Raw genomic sequence first — 19,162 nt, 5'->3', positions numbered from 1 at the left:
ATTGTTCGTTTGGACAGTTTGGGGAGATTGGTATTTTTATGTTAGATTCATTCGTCAAGGTTATTATTATTTTCATTAATTTGATGAAATTTCGGTTCAATGCGTTTCCAGTTGTTCTCTGGGAGCATACTTGATTATCGGGAAATTCATTTCACCGATGTCATGTCGTGTACTTGGAGACCAATGCGAAATGCTGCCGAAATTTTGTCAAAATTTTCAAAATAATGCTAACCCTGACGTTTGAAGCTAACATAAAAGACAGTCTTCCTAAATGGGATAGGGCCACACCTATAAATAGAAAGTGAGATTGTCATGCATGGAATTGCTTAGATGGATCAAAGTTGGATGAATGAAAGTCGCATGATCCCAGAATATGAGGATAGCGTCGAGCAGTTCTTGCAATTTGCTTTTGAAAGAGGTCGACATAATGAAGAAGGAAAATATTATTATCCTTGCATCAACTGTTTGAATGGAAGACGACAACTACTGGACGACATACGGGACCATCTATTGTGTGATGGGATTAAGAAGAATTACACGACGTGGATATGACATGGTGAAGTGACAAACATGCAGAGTGGGTCCCAATCTGAACCGTTTGATATAGAAATGGGAGATCGCTTGGAGGACATGATTCGTGACCTTGGACAAGAGTCTTTCCCGCAAGCACACGCTCCTGTGTATGAAGGATTGAAGAGTGATTCAAAGAAGCCTTTGTATACGGGGTGCAAGAATTCCTTAACCTTGTTGTCTGCGGTGTTAAGTATGGTTAATGTGAAGGCCAGGTATGGGTGGAGTGACAAAAGTTTCACCTCACTGCTTGAGGTAGTGCACAATCTGCTTCCAGAGGACAACACATTGCCTAAAAGTTACTACAAGGCGAAAAAGATATTGTGTCCGATGGGTATGGAGTATCAGAAGATTCATGCTTGCCCCAATGATTGCATACTATACAGGCATGAATTCCAAGAAATGTCGAATTGCCCTATCTGTGGGACTTCACGGTACAAAGTGAAGGATGAAGAGGAAAGCAGTTCTAATGAAAACTCCAATAAGGGCCCCCCAGCGAAGGTTTTGTGGTATCTTCCAATCATTCCAAGGTTTAAGCGTCTTTTTTCTAATGAGGACGACACAAAAGACCTTACATGGCATGCAAATGGAAGGATTTCCGATGGAATGGTCCGTCATCCGGCTGATTGCTCGCAGTGGAAGAAGATTGATGGTTTGTATCCGAATTTCGGGAAACAGCCAAGAAATCTGAGACTTGGACTAGCCAGCGATGGAATGAATCCATATGGCACCTTAAGCACTCAACACAGTTCATGACCAGTTCTGCTAGTAATTTACAATTTGCCTCCTTGATTGTGCATGAAGCGAAAATACATGATGTTGTCTATGATGATACTAGGTCCAAGACATCCAGGAAATGACATTGATGTTTATCTAAGTCTGTTGGTTGAAGACCTGAAAAAGTTGTGGGACGAGGGGGTTGTAGTCTTTGATGCGTTTCGCAAGGAGACGTTTGAAATGCGTGCAATGCTTTTTTGTACCATTAATGACTTTCCAGCATATGGTAATCTCAGTGGTTACAGTGTTAAGGGTCATCATGCATGCCCCATCTGTGAAGAAAACACAAGCTACATAAAACTAAAACATGGAAGAAAAACAGTCTATAGTAGGCATCGCCGTTTTCTAACACCCAATCATCCTTACAGACGACTGAAAAAAGCTTTTAATGGAAGTCAAGAGCACGATATTGCGCCCATACCGTTGACTGGTGAGCATGTATATTGGCAGGTTCAACACCTGAATACTATATTTGGAAAGACCCAAAAGAAGGATAAAAGTAAGAGTTGCATATGGAAGAAAAGGTCCATTTTCTCTGATCTTCCGTACTGGTCTGATCTAGAAGTTAGACATTGTATTGATGTTATGCATGTGGAGAAAAATGTATGTGACAATGTGATTGGGATGCTCCTTAAAATTCAAGGCAAGACGAAGGATGGCTTGAATACCCGTTAAGATCTAACTGATATGGGCATACGATCACAGTTGCATCTAAGGTCTGATGGGAAGAAAATATACTTGCCCCCAGCCTGCCATACTTTGTCGAAAAAGGAGAAGATAAGTTTTTGTCAGTGTCTTCGTCGGGTGAAGGTTCCACAAGGATACTCTTTAAATATTAAGAGCCTTGTGCAGTTGAAGAAGCTTAAGCTTGTAGGGTTAAAGTCTCACGATTGTCACGTGCTCATGCAACAATTGTTAGCCGTGGCTATACGAGACATCTTGCCAAACAAAGTCAGGTTAGCCATAACTCGCCTGTGCTTTTTCTTCCATGGTATATGTAGCAAAGTCATTGATGCTGTCAAGTTTGATGAGCTGGAAAATGAGGCCGCAATTATACTATGCCAGTTGGAGATGTATTTTCCCCCTGCTTTCTTTGACATCATGATTCACTTGATTGTGCATCTGGTCAAAGAAATCAAATGTTGTGGTCCTGTTTATCTAGGGTGGATGCACCTGGTTGAACGATACATGAAGATCTTAAAAGGGTATACAAAGAATCTATATCGTCCAGAAGCATCTATTGTTGAGAGGTACATTGCAGAAGAAGCCATTGAATTTTGTTTAGAATACATTGAGAAGGCTAAACCTGTTGGCCTTCCTGAGTCTCGGCATGATGACAGAGTGGGTGGTAAGGGTTCAAGAGGACTGCATGTGGTCACTCTAAGTGTAGAAGATTTGTTACAAGCTCACTTGTATGTCTTGAACAACAGTAATGAAGTTTTGCCATACATAGTTAAGCATGAAGCTTTAGTCAAACAAAATAATCCAAAAATGTCAAAGAATTGGGTGTTGAAAAAGCATAACAAGACTTTCTGTGATTGGTTTAAAGATACAATCTTTGCAGATGAGAATGCTTTAGAAACATTAAGAAAGCTAGCAGATGGGCCTAACAGAAATGTTATAACTTGGCAAGGATACGACCTAAACAAGTATTCATTTTACACAAAAGCACAAGATGACAAAAGTACAATGCAGAATAGTGGGGTCACCCTAGGGGCTGAATCTCAACACTTCGCAAGTGTGAATGACGCCAATCCCTGTGTAGCTTCCATCCCTTACTTTGGGTTCATTGATGAAATTTGGGAGCTTAACTATGTGAAATTTACTGTATGTGTTTTCAAATGTAAATCGGTTGATAACAACACCGGTGTGCGCACTGATGATATAGGATTTACGTTGGTAGACCTAAAGAAACTTGGTTACCACAATGATCCTTTCATCATGGCAGAACAAGCTAGACAAGTATTTTACGTGCAAGACCCTTGTGATGAAAGGTGGTGCGTGGTTCTCCAGGGCAAAACAATTGGTGTCAATGTAGAAGATGATGATTCATACATGGACACCTATGTTAGTCCTTTGACCGCACAAATCACTGCTAACCTTGTTGGAGAAGAAGAAGCTGACGACGTTCATGCTAATCGTAATGATCATGATGAAGGAGAATTGATTAACATCGTCTAATGTAATTTTCTGGAGAGGGAGAGCTCACGAAAGCAAGTGACAGCTACACTTTTTTCTGATTGTTTAAAATTATATCTTAACCTGTTGCAAAATTTATTTATAACTTTGTCTTGTTATTTATGGATGGTTTACTCAAGAGGGAGTGAAATCAGGCATAATTCATTGGTTTTTTGTTCTAGATGGCATCCTTAGGACTTCATACAACTCATGTTTGTCGCCAGTTTCATCATCCACCACCCTTACATTCTCTGACTTCTCACGTTTATTGTTGTTAAACCCATATTTATGCTTTCCTCTCTTCATGTCATGTTTTATGACAACTTTAGTTGAATCTCCTATCTTCACCACAGTTGAATCTCCTGTCTTAGTCTCCAATGACACACTTTGATGGCCTCTATCTCTTTTCTTCATATGTTCTAGTGCTTCAGCTTCAGAATGCATAGAGCAATATGAACTTTCCCAGTGATCACCAAAGGCTTCTGCATCAGCATTGACACTTTCCACCTCTTTGTTTTATGCTTCTGTGCTGCATTCCCTGCTTCCTCCTTATAAATCTCAAATTTATTAGAGGTTGCACTAGAACAATAAGCACCAATCCGTGGCTCTTCCTCCTCTACCATCTCAATATCTTGCACTAGATGTGTATTCTTCAAGATATAGTATTTATATTCCATCACGCATCCATTGACTGCTGATTACATCTAATATACTTTTTTTAACATATATGGAAGAAGGTTCATTTTGGTTTAGGAATTTTTAACAAATTAAATATACACTTTGGGTGCCTACCTCTCTCGGGCTGGAAATTCATTCATTCACTCAAGACATGTAAGTGTTGTTATGAAAGATCCTATTGTGACTCACATTACCTAGAAATTTCTAGGATAAGTGGAGAGCAGCTATATTTTGCCCACTTGCTTCACATTCATGCTCTCTTTGCACGCTTTGTTCACCGAAACCATAGTCTTCTTTTCTCTCAAGTCTTTCTTCACTTTTAGAAACTAAAAACCACCGAATTGAAGCTTTTGTGCATTTAAATGTTGTTTGAAGTTTGGGAATTTGTCGGGAAATTTGGCTCCTTGTTCTTGCTTGGTTATGGATATTGGTGCTAAAAATCTCTTGGACTGTGTCATGGTAATTACCTTTTGAATCTGAAATTGATTATTATTGTTCCTAGTTTGAATTGTTAATTGTTTGGATATGGAATTGGTTATTATTGTTTCTAGTTTGAATTGTTGTCAATTGGTTATTATTGTCTCTGTTTGAACTTATTGTATGTGGAACCTAGGTGAGGAGAAAAACAACCAAAATTTTCGTTTATCAATTGATATAGTGGTTATGGATGGGAGAGGCTGCACGATTATTATTGGTATATGTGGCTTGTCAAAAAAATTCCAGTTGTGGGGCTATTGCATTGGTGTGACTATCGCGGTAATGAACAGGAAATGAAGAGTGTACGGACTACATTTTGGGTTGGGCATTTACAACTTGAAGACTCTGTTCCTCTTGAATAGACATTTAGGTTGGGTTGAGAGTTGGTTCATCACAAAACTAAATTAAGGTTACAAATATTGATAATGATGATCTTCTTGTTTCTAGTGAGGTAAAGGAGGCAAATTGAGTTATTAGAATTCCTATTCCCTAATTCTTCACAAACCATATTTGCGGGTAGATATGTTCTTTGAACGAGCTGAAAAGCTCAGGAAAGTAAAACTCAGCACATAGTAGTTTGTGCGGTGTGTCCCTCAGACTTTATTTCTGGATTTTATCTTCTATAAAATTGTCTCTATGAAAACAAAATGTCAGTAATGTTTTAAAATACCATAAGAAACAAACCGTAGATATGTAGTCTATAGATGCAAGGTCTAGACTAAGCTTCAAATACGGAAAATTAGATTACAAATGCAGCAGAGTTTAAGCTCTACAAGTAAAATGCTGGTCCCACAACTATGTTAGAGAGGTTTTATAGCCACACTGTGACACTTTCTTAAAAGTAGCCCATATGAGATCAATGTAGAGTGGAAACTAACACATCCATAGATATTAATTTAATGGTTATTATATTGAGTTTGAGACTACGAAATAGCATAATTACTCAAGTTTTCGTCTTTGATTTCTCTTGTGTTCTCATATTTTAATGTGATTGCTAATGTTAAAAGTGAAATTGTTTTCATGCATACAACTTATCATTTTTCATTAACTTTCCAGAACTAACGGTCATACTTAATTGCTTATTAATTTCAACTTTCTTAGATGTGAGATTGTGCGCATCTGGTGATGTTTACATTAAGATTTTTTTAAATTAATACTAACTATAATTCATTATGTCATTATCATTTTGAATCACTTTGACATCCTTTAAATCCCATGGAAATCTAGCTTTGAGTGCACACTATGTAATCTTCACCTCTCTACAATTATTGTTATTTGTGGTACATAGTAATTTTCTTTCATGCCTTGAAACAAATTTAAAGCACAAGTATCACAAGACATCATCAACCTCAATTTATCAGACCTTTTCACTACTATTACATCTTATCCTGTTTTGAATCATAATTAAAAAGCACAAGTAAATCACTTATGACTTATCCTCTGTTGATTAATCCTTTTTTCAAAGCACACACACACACACACACACACACACACACACACACACACACACACACACACACACAGAGAGAGAAAGAGACACACATACAGAGAGAGACACACACACACACCTACAATAATAAAGCATGACCACCCCTGAACCCCACTATTCCAGATTACTTACATAAAGAACTCTTGATGTTGATATTTGTCTGTAATTGAAATTTACATTTTGTATGTTGTTGTATGTTATTGTATAAAGGATCATGGCTTCTCCACCTGCCTCCCCTCCTTCTCCTCCTCCTGCTCCTTCCGACGCATCGGCTTTGCCGTCTGCCGTGAAGCGAACACGCAAAGCCTCACGCCTACAATCGTTGTCTACTAGACCACCTGGTACTAAGAGACCAGTGGTGCATGTTGATCATACTACCGGCAAGGCCGACGGTCCCCACAAGAAGAAATTAAGAACATATTTGGGGATTGTGGTGCGTGATAAGGTGGACGTCACCTATGATCACTGGAAAGAGGTCCCTACTGCTCAGAAGGACTTGATTTGGGAGGATATTCAAGTATTTTTCTTTTCTTATTTGATTTTGTTAAATTAATAGCCAAAAAATACATTATTGTAACAAATAAACCTTATTTGATGTTGTCAGGCGGAATTTGAAATCCTAGAGACTTCTGACAGTAGGACGAAAAGGAAGTTACTTCATACCGTGGGCGAGAGATGGAGGCAGTTTAAATCAGACCTCACGAGGAAATGAGCCCTTGCAGCCGATCAGGACGGTGTGGAGGACACTGACTGTGAGAAATACGACATCAGCAAGGAAAATGGGCCTAGTTTTGCCAGACTCGCAGAGACCCTTCTTGGGAGGTATGTTCCTTTCCATTTAAGTTGTTTTTAAAAAACATTAACTTTTTATACTTTATTCTACCAATTTGAAAGATTATTGTTTTATTTTTGCAGGATGTGCGCAAGAAGGCACAGGCCATCTAGAAGCAGAACACTGCCCCTCACGTTTTGTATCGTGGGGGTTATGACTATTTGGACCAGAAGCTCCTGGCTGAGAAGACGAAGAAGAAGCTGGAGGAAGTTGCACAGTCAGGAAGCATTGACGGCGTCATCGACCCTCCATCCCCGGTCAGACGCCACATGAAGTGGAAGATGGCCCCACGAAGAAAACAAGGGAGATGACGACTGAGGCCATAAAGGAAATCGCTGAGAAGATCGTAAGTCATTTTCTACTAACCATTAGAATTATATTTCAATATTTTGTGAATGCTATATACAACTGTGTTTTTTCTGTGCAGGATTCCTTTGAGGAGCAGGCAACACAGGGATCCTTCGTCCCCCATGGACGTCAGGATGTTCTCACCGCTACTATTGAACGTCTAGAGCACCCTGGACGTGTCCGTGCTGCTGGAGCCGGTGTCACCATCAAGCAATACTTTGGATCGGCTCCACGGACGTCCCACAGCTCTTCCTCCCTGCCTCCTGAAGAATTGTAGCAGCTGACCCAGCAAATTAGGAACCAGCTAGAGGAGTCCATCACAGAAAAAGTGACGCGGCAGTTCATGGCATCCTTCAGCCAGATGCAGTCCCATATGCAATCTCAGGGACTTGCACTGCCTCCCGAGCCTCTGGTTGGTCCCTTTGGTCCTCGAGTAAGCACATAGGGGAGTTGTGTTGATCCCTCAGGAAACGATCCTGAGACGGGTGACTCAGATAGGTGCGGCTTGTACATCGAAGCAGATCCTGCCTACCTGGTTGCCCTGGGGAGAGTTTATGAGGGATCCACTATTGTTCATAACACTCCTTTGTTGCCTGGCCAAGTAAAGGTGGGTGTGGAAGAGGTTACAGATGCAGATGCTCCAGTTCCTGTACCCACTGATGAGGTTTCCTTTGTGGGGCAGGCACTTCACACCTTCCTTGCTTGGCCAACACATCTGGTCAAGTCTTTATCACAGCAGGTACTTTACTCTTACTATATGTTTCTTCTTTTTAAATTAAATAATTCAGCGTGCCTCAAATTAGGCCATTTAACTTTGTTCCATGAATAAGTAGCTGTGTCTCCAGCAAAACCACCTCCAAAGCCAGATCCGGAGGTCGATGATCTGCTTTATCTGATGACATTAGCGATCCCAGAGCTTTTCTTAAGGCCTTATCAGGTTACATGGGATGCCACTGTGTTTGGGGTCTTTAATCCAGATTTCCCGCTCTACATAAAGCACGAAGACCTCTCCGAAATCGCACACGGTGGTCAATTTTTCAGCATATCAGTGCTACAGTTGTGGATTCTGTAAGTCATTTTATATTACTTTTAATTTATTGCTTTCAATTCATAAATATTTAACTTTAATTTAACATAAACAGGCATCTCACTGATACAAATATGCGAGCGGGAAATTCTGATATCTATGGATTCCTCGAGCCACAGTCCATTCAGAGGTTTGGGCAATCACAGTTTGAGTCTGAAAGTTACATAAAGACTTGGATGCAGAGTTCAAAATGCGATGTCTATCTTGGAGCCTACCTAAATGGGTAAGTCACACAAAATAACTGAATTTAATTAATGTTTACTAATATACTAACCCATATTCGTCTCCACTGCAGCGGACACTGGCAGATGGTGGTCATCCTGCCCAAGGAACACCTAGTTGTCTGGTTTTGCTCATTGCATAATAGGCCAGACAACTACCTTAAGGGGGTTATTAACAGGTTAGTGTTCTTTTCAATACATTTGCATTGAAATACCTCAACGTACAACACCACTTTTTAATTGTTACTCGCATGGAACAGTGCTTTAAAAGGTCTTGATGATGCTCCACAGCCTAAATCAATGGCTCCTGCTAGGTGGATTGTCGTCAAGGTACGCCATTTACATAAAACTTCCACTTATATATATTTCTTATGTGATTGTACACTAGTTGTTTAATTAATATCCAAATTTCATTATGTATTTAGTGTAATAGACAAAAAGGAAGTACTGAGTGCGGCTACTAGTTCATGCACTGGATGTCCACCATCATTTTAGGAACTTTTAGGAATAACCGGGAAGCGGTACGTTTATTTCAAACAAATTTGATTTTTTTATAATTTGTATTACATTATTAACTTATTATCATTTATTTCATCATGCAGTATTTTAACGATCCTAGACCATTGGAGCCAGAGAGATTAAAGGCGTTGCGGATCCAGTGGGCACAGTATTATCTCCGAGTTAGAGATCAGACCTAGCATTTAGGGACATTATGTTTAGCTTAGTTTACTTTGGTTTAACATTTTTAACTTTTCCTATGTAATTTGAACATTGAATTCATTTGTTGATTGTTATTTATGATAAATCAATTATTTGATGTTTATTATGATTAAAACTACTTGAAAGCAGAATAAAATGTTTATTTGCTGTGAATTGGGTCTGAAATTGCATTTTACAGGTACAATTTTGGGTTTATTGTAAAAACAAAAAGTTTATTTAAAAAAAACTTGAAAACAACATCGATTATTAACAAAAACCGATGTTAATATAGTAAACAACATCGGTTATTTACAAAAATCAATGTCAACATGCACCTTAACATCGGTTATACTAGAAAACCAATGTCAACGTTTACATATTAACATCAGTTATTTATAAATAACCGATGTTAACGTTTGTATATTAACATCGGTTATTTATAAATAACCGATGTTATATACAAAGAACTACAGCAAAATAAGTGTATGCATCACCAACGTTGACATCGGTTTTCTACTGAAATCGATGTTAATGTAATATATTAACATCGGTTTTGGTAGAAAACCGATGTTAATATATTATATTAACATCGGTTTTTCTAGAAAACCGATGTCAACGTTCATCATGCATACATTTTTTTTGCTATAATTCATTGTGTATAACATCGGGTATTTAGAAAACCGATGTTATCGTATTATGTTAACATCGGTTTATGAAAACCGATGTTAATAATAATACATTCAACATCGGTTTAAGAACCGATGTAGAATGCCGTAAATAACCGATGTTGAAAGTGTAATTTCTAATAATGCTATATTGAATTAACAAAAAAACACATAATGGGAATGAAATTTGCTGGTGAAGAGGCTACTTATAAATTCTATTATGCATATGCAAAGTTCACTAGTTTTGCTATTAGGAAGGATGAGGTTCGTTATAGCTCAAATGGTGAAGTGAAAAGGCGTCAATTTGTATGCAACAAAGTGAAATTTAGGAACATAAAACATTTTATTAGGGATGATAGGAAAAAGACTCATAGACCTTTACCTCGCGGTTGTGTTTGAAGGTAGATCCCATTACCTCGCGGTTCCAACATTTTATTAGGGATGATAGGAAAAAGACTCATAGACCTTTCCTAGCAAGGTTGTGTTTGAAGGTAGATCCCATTACCTCGCGGTTCCAAGTTGTGTCATTTTGGGAAGGACATAAACATGTATTGTGTGAGCCAAATTACGTGCCATTATTTAAATTGTACTATGGTTTGAGTGATGGTGAAAAAGCTCAAGTAGATTCATTGCATGCATATGGGATTAGAAGTTGTCAAATAATGGGTTACATGATGGGCCAAAAAGGTGGACCTGTAGGGATGGGATTCAATAAGAAGGATTTGTTCAACTACATTGAGCAGTGAAGGAGGTCTAAAATAAAAGATTGGGATGCAATGACTGCTTTGAATTATTTACATGGTAAGGCAGACAATGCTGAAATGTTTTATGCAAAATACTTGATTTCAAAAGATGGCAAATTGATGCATTTATTTTGGGCTATGGTACTAGTAGAATTGATTGTCAATGAACAATACACGGAAAAGTTTGATCACTTGCCTAAGGTTTAGTGTTAACAATAAAAACTTCTTTTGTTTCTAAAAATCCAAAAGTTTTATGTTTATAACAATTTCTGATATTGTGTTAAACAATTTTTTGAAATTTTGGTTTTTATTCCAATGAATGACATTGCATTGGTATCTCGTGGTTGTTGATGTCAAATGAAAGAAATTGGTACTTTTGGACTCAAAATCTGATCTGACAAAAAGTGAAATTAGGATTTTTAGGTCAAGAAAATGGTAATTGTTCCACATATGACTATTATTGTGACTCTTAGATATTTTTGTGTCTTATATTGCTAACTTAATTATGCAAACAATGTTTTTGGAGGAAATGTTTTGAGAATCATACTTATATATTGATCAATCTATAAGTAAGACAAAATATAGAGATTGGACTGGCCATTTGGGCTTAAAAAAAATTAGACTTATCGAAATTATGCTATTTAAGTCTCTTTTTGGTCTTTGCTTGTTAAATTTCACTCCATGTTGGCTTCTTTAGTTCTATAGAATTGGGATATTTTCATTATCTGCTTGGTTTAGCAAGGTAGTGACACTAAACGTTGGGAATTTTTCCATTATATTACTATCTTTTGCTGCTATGTTTCTTTGCTAATTTATTTATATGAATTTGGATATAAGCTACTATTCTTATCCAATAATAATTATTCAATCTACTAATATGTTTGATAGTATAATCCATTCATCAGTTCAAGAAAAAGTATAACCCAAAGCATATTCTTACACACCAAACCTCATTTCATGGTTTTTAGAAACAAAAAAACTTAAACATATTATAACCCACCATGTTTATAAGACAAAAAAAAAAAGAAGCCCAAAATCTCATTATAGAATGAGATAAAATGATGACTAGGAAGAGTATATATATATCACCCTTACTCATTTTCTGTACAAAGGAAAAGATAACCAAATTTGTATAGTGAATGTTTAAAAAAAACAAAAGATGAATAGGAAACAAAAAAATACGGGTACAATAAAAATAGAGTGACATAAGTACATGACATTTGTAGAATTGAAAAAAAAAACTCTAAGTGACACCTTTAAAATCCTATTTGAGAAACAAACCAAGGCAGTGGCTTAGCCAAATATTCTACAATCATGACAAAATATTGTGATAATCAAAATAAAACAATGACTAACTAAGAAAAGCCAAAAGACTGATATTTGTATAGTAGAATTTTACTTCATATTATAGATAAGTGATTTTCTTACCTACTATTTGGCAAAAGAAATTCGACATTGTGAACAAATCCAATTGCTTGAAACATGAGGATTACTCCCAAATACACAACCAAGGTTTTAGGTTCCCATGGGCCTTTCTGGTTTTGAGACATTTTCTATGGAGGATTTGGGAATTGCAGAGGAAGTACATGGATATTGTTCAAGCATTGCAAAAATTTATGTTAATCAAATGAATTTCTTTAGCTAAACAAAATTCATATTAAAGATCGGTTAATTGAACTAACTACTCTAACATGCATAAAGTAATAATATCACCATATGCTAGTAATTCATAGAGGGTATACTATTTACTTTTAAAAGTGGGAATAGAGGCAAGAAAGCCAGTAGTAGGAATTTCATTAAGGTGACTTACGTGTTTCTCAATATGCTTCTTGACATCTAGATTCAAAACATTAGATGGCTTAGGCTACACATGTGGTGCAATTGAAAGTTTGAGATTGACAAATTGCAGTAACATGAACTGAATCGTTGACTCATGAAAAGGGAATGTAAAGCATAGGCATAAGAAGGTGATCTATAGAGAGCATTCCTTCACTGTACTACAAACTTGTAAGGCTATATCAATTCAATGCTATTACAGCAAGTAAAAACTCTTTATCACAACAAAAACAATGATAATAATAATAATAATAATAATAATAATAATAATAATAATAATAATAATATACATAGTTAATTGGGAAATATCTATCCATATTGAGCATTGGCCACTATCTTTGCATATCAAAAGCTATTATGTCTTGCTTTCTAAGACAACAAAGATACAACAAAAATACCTCACTTAAAGTGTAAGCACCAATTATTTCTTTTTCTTTTAATTTTTCCCAAAATGTGTTAAAAGCTTAAAATGTCACTTTAAATTTCAACTCAATCTACAAGAACATAAAAATCTTAGCAAGCAAATCACAAACTTAGTAGAATTCTGCAAACTTTTCTATATTACAAACACATTAGACATATTAGGAGCATTGGCCACTATCCTTTTGGACTAACTTGTAAATAATGAAGAATTAATTGGTTGAAAGTGTTCTATATCTTGACAGTACACATGTCAAAATTATATTGATTATTTGACATGTACCAAAACATGTTGTTCATAACATGTATAGAAGGAATCACCCTAAATTAATGACTCTAATGATTTTATAGTTCCCAATAAAGTTAAACCAATTATAGAGTGTGTGTTTGGCAAAGTGTATTGCTAGTCCTCCTTTCTTTATAATAAATAACTACTATGTTAAAAGTTCATATTAACACCGACTATTGTTTTTTATCAATTAACTATGTAATTCATTGAGTTGATCATTAAATTCAAGTTTTTTTAGTTTAATGGTTATGTATTGTTAGTGTAAAAAAATGTTTATGTTCTCAATCAATAAAAGAAAATCACTATTATATGATTTTTAAAGTAATTATATTAAGGTCAACAAATTTATCATAAATAATAATTTGTGATTGAATGAAAATATAAAACTAATTTACATGTAATCAATTTTTTTTTTTGTAAATTTATGTGTAAAATGAATTTCTCTAAATATGACTGATAGTTTTATGTAAAAATAATTTGAAAAATAAAATTGATATTCAAAATAATTGGTTTTTAAAAATTATAAATTTTAGCCGAAGAGAATTATGCAAACTACAAAGCAATTTGCAAGTAGTTATCGCAAGCAAGGGGTGAAGTTAGATTTTTTTTCTTTTGGAGGAGGAAAAATAAAATAAAATATCAAAATTAAGTTATCATTTCAAATTTAATATATTGATTTAATCAACACTGAAAAAAATTCAAAATATATATTTTTTGTTTAAAACCATATGTATTTTTTATGAGAGACAATTTTGTTTGAGTATAGTAAGACCACAATTGACAATAAAGTTCTCTCTCTAGTATTAATGTAATTATATGCTCAAGACTTGAACTTCAAACTATTGCTTAATCTAAAACAACCTCACACTAGTTAATTCATGTGTTCCACAATAGTAAAATTCATGTAAATTGATCACATATTACAAAAATCAAATCATATAAGTTAAACAAAATATATAATATTATAACGATTGCGATGAGAGAAAGAGACTTAGATTTTAAAATTCAAGTAAAGTAGTTCTTATAATAGGAAATATTTATTATGTCTAGATATCATGTTTAAAGTTTTAAAAGCATAATTAACTCTCACATTTTGTTAAATTTAAATTTAACTTTTAATTTAAGAATATTGAGAATAATACATTTCTTTATTAAAAAATAAATACTACAATAACATAATATTCCTTTAATTATGAAAATGATGGTGGTGTATGTCAAGTGTAATAAGAGATGTGGTGGAAAAAAAGATAGATAAAAAGAAAAAGAAAATGAAAAGGGAGTTATTAGAAATAAAAATGAATAAAACCATTAACAAAAAAATAAAATATAAACACACACACACACACACACACACACATATTTTTTGGATGACCTTGTATATATTTATAGTAATATATATTCTTTTTGGCAGGGCTAAGGCCACCTACCATTAAATGAGGCTCAACCCATGACATCAAGACCAATAAAAGTGATTAAATTGGTTAATTTTTCATAAATTTTAATTCTATTCAAGACTACCTATGACATTAGATAGTTTAAGAGGTGGTTGTTTTTCAAATTCAACCAATGAGTATAGCTTATTTGGTTGGCATTCAATAAATGGACTCACTTTATGGGGAAATGAGCCTATATCATCAATAGACTTCATAATTAATTAAGGGTAAAAAAGAAATTTATAGGACTAAAAAAATGTTGTCTTTTCATTTGTTTCTTATTTAAAGGACTAGAGGTAATAGTTAATAATGACTCAAACTTGACTCTTGGCAATGCCTTCCTAAATATGTCTACTATTTGATATGATATTATGCAACACTTGAGTCGGTTTTACTTAGTGAAGTGGATCATTTTCTCATTCAAAGAGGGGTTGAATAATGACTCTACATAATGCACAAAGTGACTTGGTCTTTTTTGCATAAACAAAAACTTACTTTTGATTGTTTCTTCTCAAGTTATTGATTGAAAATCAAAAGTTTGGTTAGAAGTAAAGCTTTCCTTTTAAAGTACTAGGATAAAAATTATAATTTAAAAAAGGATCTATTATATTATAACAATGAAGTGTTGCTTTTGAAATAATAAACTCTATTATGACAGATTTTGGTTTTTGCTAAAGCAAAAACCAAATGCTACTTTTAAAGGTTAAAATAGTTTTGTGAAAACCTTAATTTGATCAAATATCAAAGTTATACTTTATAAAATGATTTTTTTATAAAAATAATATAGATGTGCAACAATTATAAAAGTTTGAGAAGCAAGAAGGATACAACAAAGACATAAATTATACCGGTTCACCCAATCTTGTGCTACATTTAGTATCTACACTGGTAAGATTTTCCATTAAGACCAATCAGCCTTACAGTTGATATTCTTTCTTCTAAAGTCTCCACACACTCTCTACATCATAGTATTCTAAACCTTTGTAGGTTTTACTCAATATTCTTTTATAGCCTTTGCAAACTAATACATAACTCGGTATTCTAATAAACCTTTTGCAGATTTTACTTAGTCCTCTCTAAGTCCCCTCAAGCTCCTCACCGGTATTCTCTAAGCCTTTGCAGACAATCTATTAAAGGAGGCCCATCTTGTTTGTTGTTCACCCATTTCTCCAAGTATTCTTTAAAATTTTTTAAAATGACTTTAGCTTAAAAATGTTGCACATATATAATATTCATCTACTATTGATTATGCATATTTTACTTTCTTCTTTTATGCCTAAGAGAATATTATGAATCTAAGTAAGATGACATAATGTATTGTTGGATCAAATGGCCTCAGAATAATTAAGAAGGGGGGAGGGGTTGAATTAATTATTAATGTGTCTTGACTAATTAAAAATTTATCCTTCTTAATATTACTAGATTCAATTAGGCTTTACTACTAAGTTATGAGGAAGTAAAGAACAAAAACAATAACTTAGACAAAAGTAAAGTGGAAATAAAAGAATACAGCGGAAAAGTAAAGAGTGTAGGGAAGAAGAAGACAAACACAAGATTTATACTGGTTCGGCCACAACCTGTGCCTACATCCAGTTCCCAAGCAACCATCGGTTCTTGAGATTTCCAATAACCTTGTAAAATCATATACAAGCAAAGATCCACAAGGGATGTACCCTCCCTTATTCTCTTTGAACAACCAAGTGGATGTACGCTCCACTTGAACTGATCCACAAGAGATGTACCCTCTCTTGTTCTCAGTATTACAACCCAAGTAGATGTATGCTCTACTTGTACCACAAAGGATGTATGCTCCAATGTGTTAAGACAAAGAATTCTTAGGCAGCTAGTCCCTTGAATCTTTGTAAGGGAAACAAAAGATATCTTAGGCGGTTAGTCCTTTGAAATCTTTTGTTTAAGGGAAGGGAAGAATCAAAAGAATTCTCAGGCGATTAGTCCTTTGAATCTTTTGTCAAGAGGGGGAAGGGAGAATCAAAAGAATTCCTAGGCGATTAGTCCTTTGAATCTTTTGGAAAGCGGGAGAAGGGATGAAAAGATAGCACACTTTAGTTTTCTGCAGAATTTTCACTTGCAGAAAAACAAAGTTTAGAAACAAAGATTAGAAAGCTTTTTGGCAAAGAAAAAGAAATGGGAAATGGTTAAAGAAATATTGTAAAAAAAGAATTGTTTGGAAGAATACAACAACAACAACAACAACAACGCCTTATCCCACTAGGTGGGGTCGGCTACATGGATCAACTTCCGCCATAATGTTCTATCAAGTACCATACTTCTATCCAAATCATTAAGTTCGAGATCCTTCTTGATAACCTCTCTTATAGTCTTTTTGGGTCTTCCTCTGCCTCGAATTGTTTGCCTTCTCTCCATCTGGTCTACTCTCCTCACTATAGAGTCTACTGGTCTTCTCTCTACATGCCCAAACCACCTAAGTCTATTTTCCACCATCTTCTCTACAATAGGCGCTACTCCAACCCTCTCTCTAATAGCTCCATTTCTAATTGTTTGGAAGAATATCATACATATATTAAACGTGTGCCAAAGTCATGCTTTTATAGACTCTTCATGTCTGGTCAAAGAAACCATTGGAAGAGTTGTGACTTTAGAGAAAACCATGTTAAGAGTTATAACTCTTAACTTTTTCTTCAAAACTATTCACTGGTAATCGATTACCACAAAGGTGTAATCGATTACACAATGTGTTTTATGAAAAGTTGTTACTCTTCACAATTGGATTTGAGTTCCAACGTTCATATTCACTTGTAATTGATTACTAATATAGTGTAATCGATTACACTATTTGAAAATCATTTTGGAACATTATAAATCATTTGAAAACATTTTGAAAACCAAACTGGTCACTGCTAATTGATTACTGATAACTGGTAATCGATTACCAGAGAGTAATCACTCTGGTAACTTAGAAAATTTGAGAAAATTCTTTTGTAACACAAAACTATGCTATTTGGTTTTTGAAAAAAATCTTTTAATACATATCCTATATGAAGTCTTGACTTGTTGCTTCTTGATTTCTTCTCTTGAATCTTGGATTGGATTCGGATGCTTGATTTTGAAGTCTTGAATCAATCTTGAATCAATTACTTGGGCTTTTGACATCATCAAAATTGCTTGGTTCATCATCATGAAGCTTGCTTCTACATGTATATGCTTTTTAATTTATTCATTGAACTTGTCCAATCACTATTTATGTAACCAATCAACTTAAAGTTGGTCATGGTTTTATACCATATACTAAATTTCTTCGTGCCTTGTAAGTATCTTTGAATTCTTTATACTATTATTTGATATGGGTTTTATAGAAATCTTAATAAAATACTTAACACACATGATGTCTAATTGTGTGGTTGTAAGATATAATATGCTTTCAATTACTCTTCTGTAATGTGATGCATTGGCATTTGAGACTCCATTATCTTTTTGCAACTTCTCATTTGTCATGAATGCAATAATGATTGGCTTGCAGCCATTTATCTTGAATTTCTTAAGTATTTTTTTGTGTATTTATTTTGAGAAATACATATTCCTTCATTTTATTGACTCACCTATATGCCCATCAAGTAATTCATTAAGCCAAGGTCGGTCATATCAAAATGTCTAACACGTCTTCCTTGATTCAATCATCATCTTTGTACTATCTCCAATGTAGATAAGATCATCTACATATAGGGAGACAATGAAAGTATCATGTTAATCTTATGCCTTAACATATAGTATTGGCTCACTTTTGCTCCTAAATCCTTTATCAATGAAGTATTGATCAATTATAATGTAGCATGCCCGAGGAGCTTGCTCTAGGCTATACAAACCTTTTCTTAATCTTAGCACTTTGTCTTTATTTCATTTGCTTACAAAACCTTATGATTGCTCGACATAATCTTGTAGCACCATTATGAGGGAGGTAGACTTGACTTCTAACTGAAAAAGATTTCAACCTTTTTGAGTTTCAATATCTATTGAAACACTTTTTGTACCTAGATGAACAATGGGAGCAAATGCCTCATTGTAATCAACAATAGGTCTCATTATAATTATCAAGTTGTGTAAATTTATTTTTTTATATAGCTTATATTTATAAAATCATACTATTATTAGTTATGTAATGACACATAAATGAAAATTTGATATTTTGAATTATTAGATATCTTACCATTTATTTAATATTTTCTCAAAAAATAAAATAAAAGTAACATTAAAACTGAAAACTGATCTAATACATGCTGCTATAAACTAGATCGGATTTGATCAAATTAAAATTTTGAACAAAATCAATTGGAGTATGAATTAACAAAATCAAAGTGATTGAATTGAATGATTTTTCCCTCCAAAATCAATCAAATCCAATCCATGAACACCCATATCGTGGGAGATATAAGGTTGGTCGGGT

Source organism: Glycine soja, chromosome 15 (assembly GCF_004193775.1).
Source record: "Glycine soja cultivar W05 chromosome 15, ASM419377v2, whole genome shotgun sequence".
Lineage (NCBI taxonomy): Eukaryota > Viridiplantae > Streptophyta > Magnoliopsida > Fabales > Fabaceae > Glycine > Glycine soja.
Note: the sequence above shows the minus strand (reverse complement) of the source record.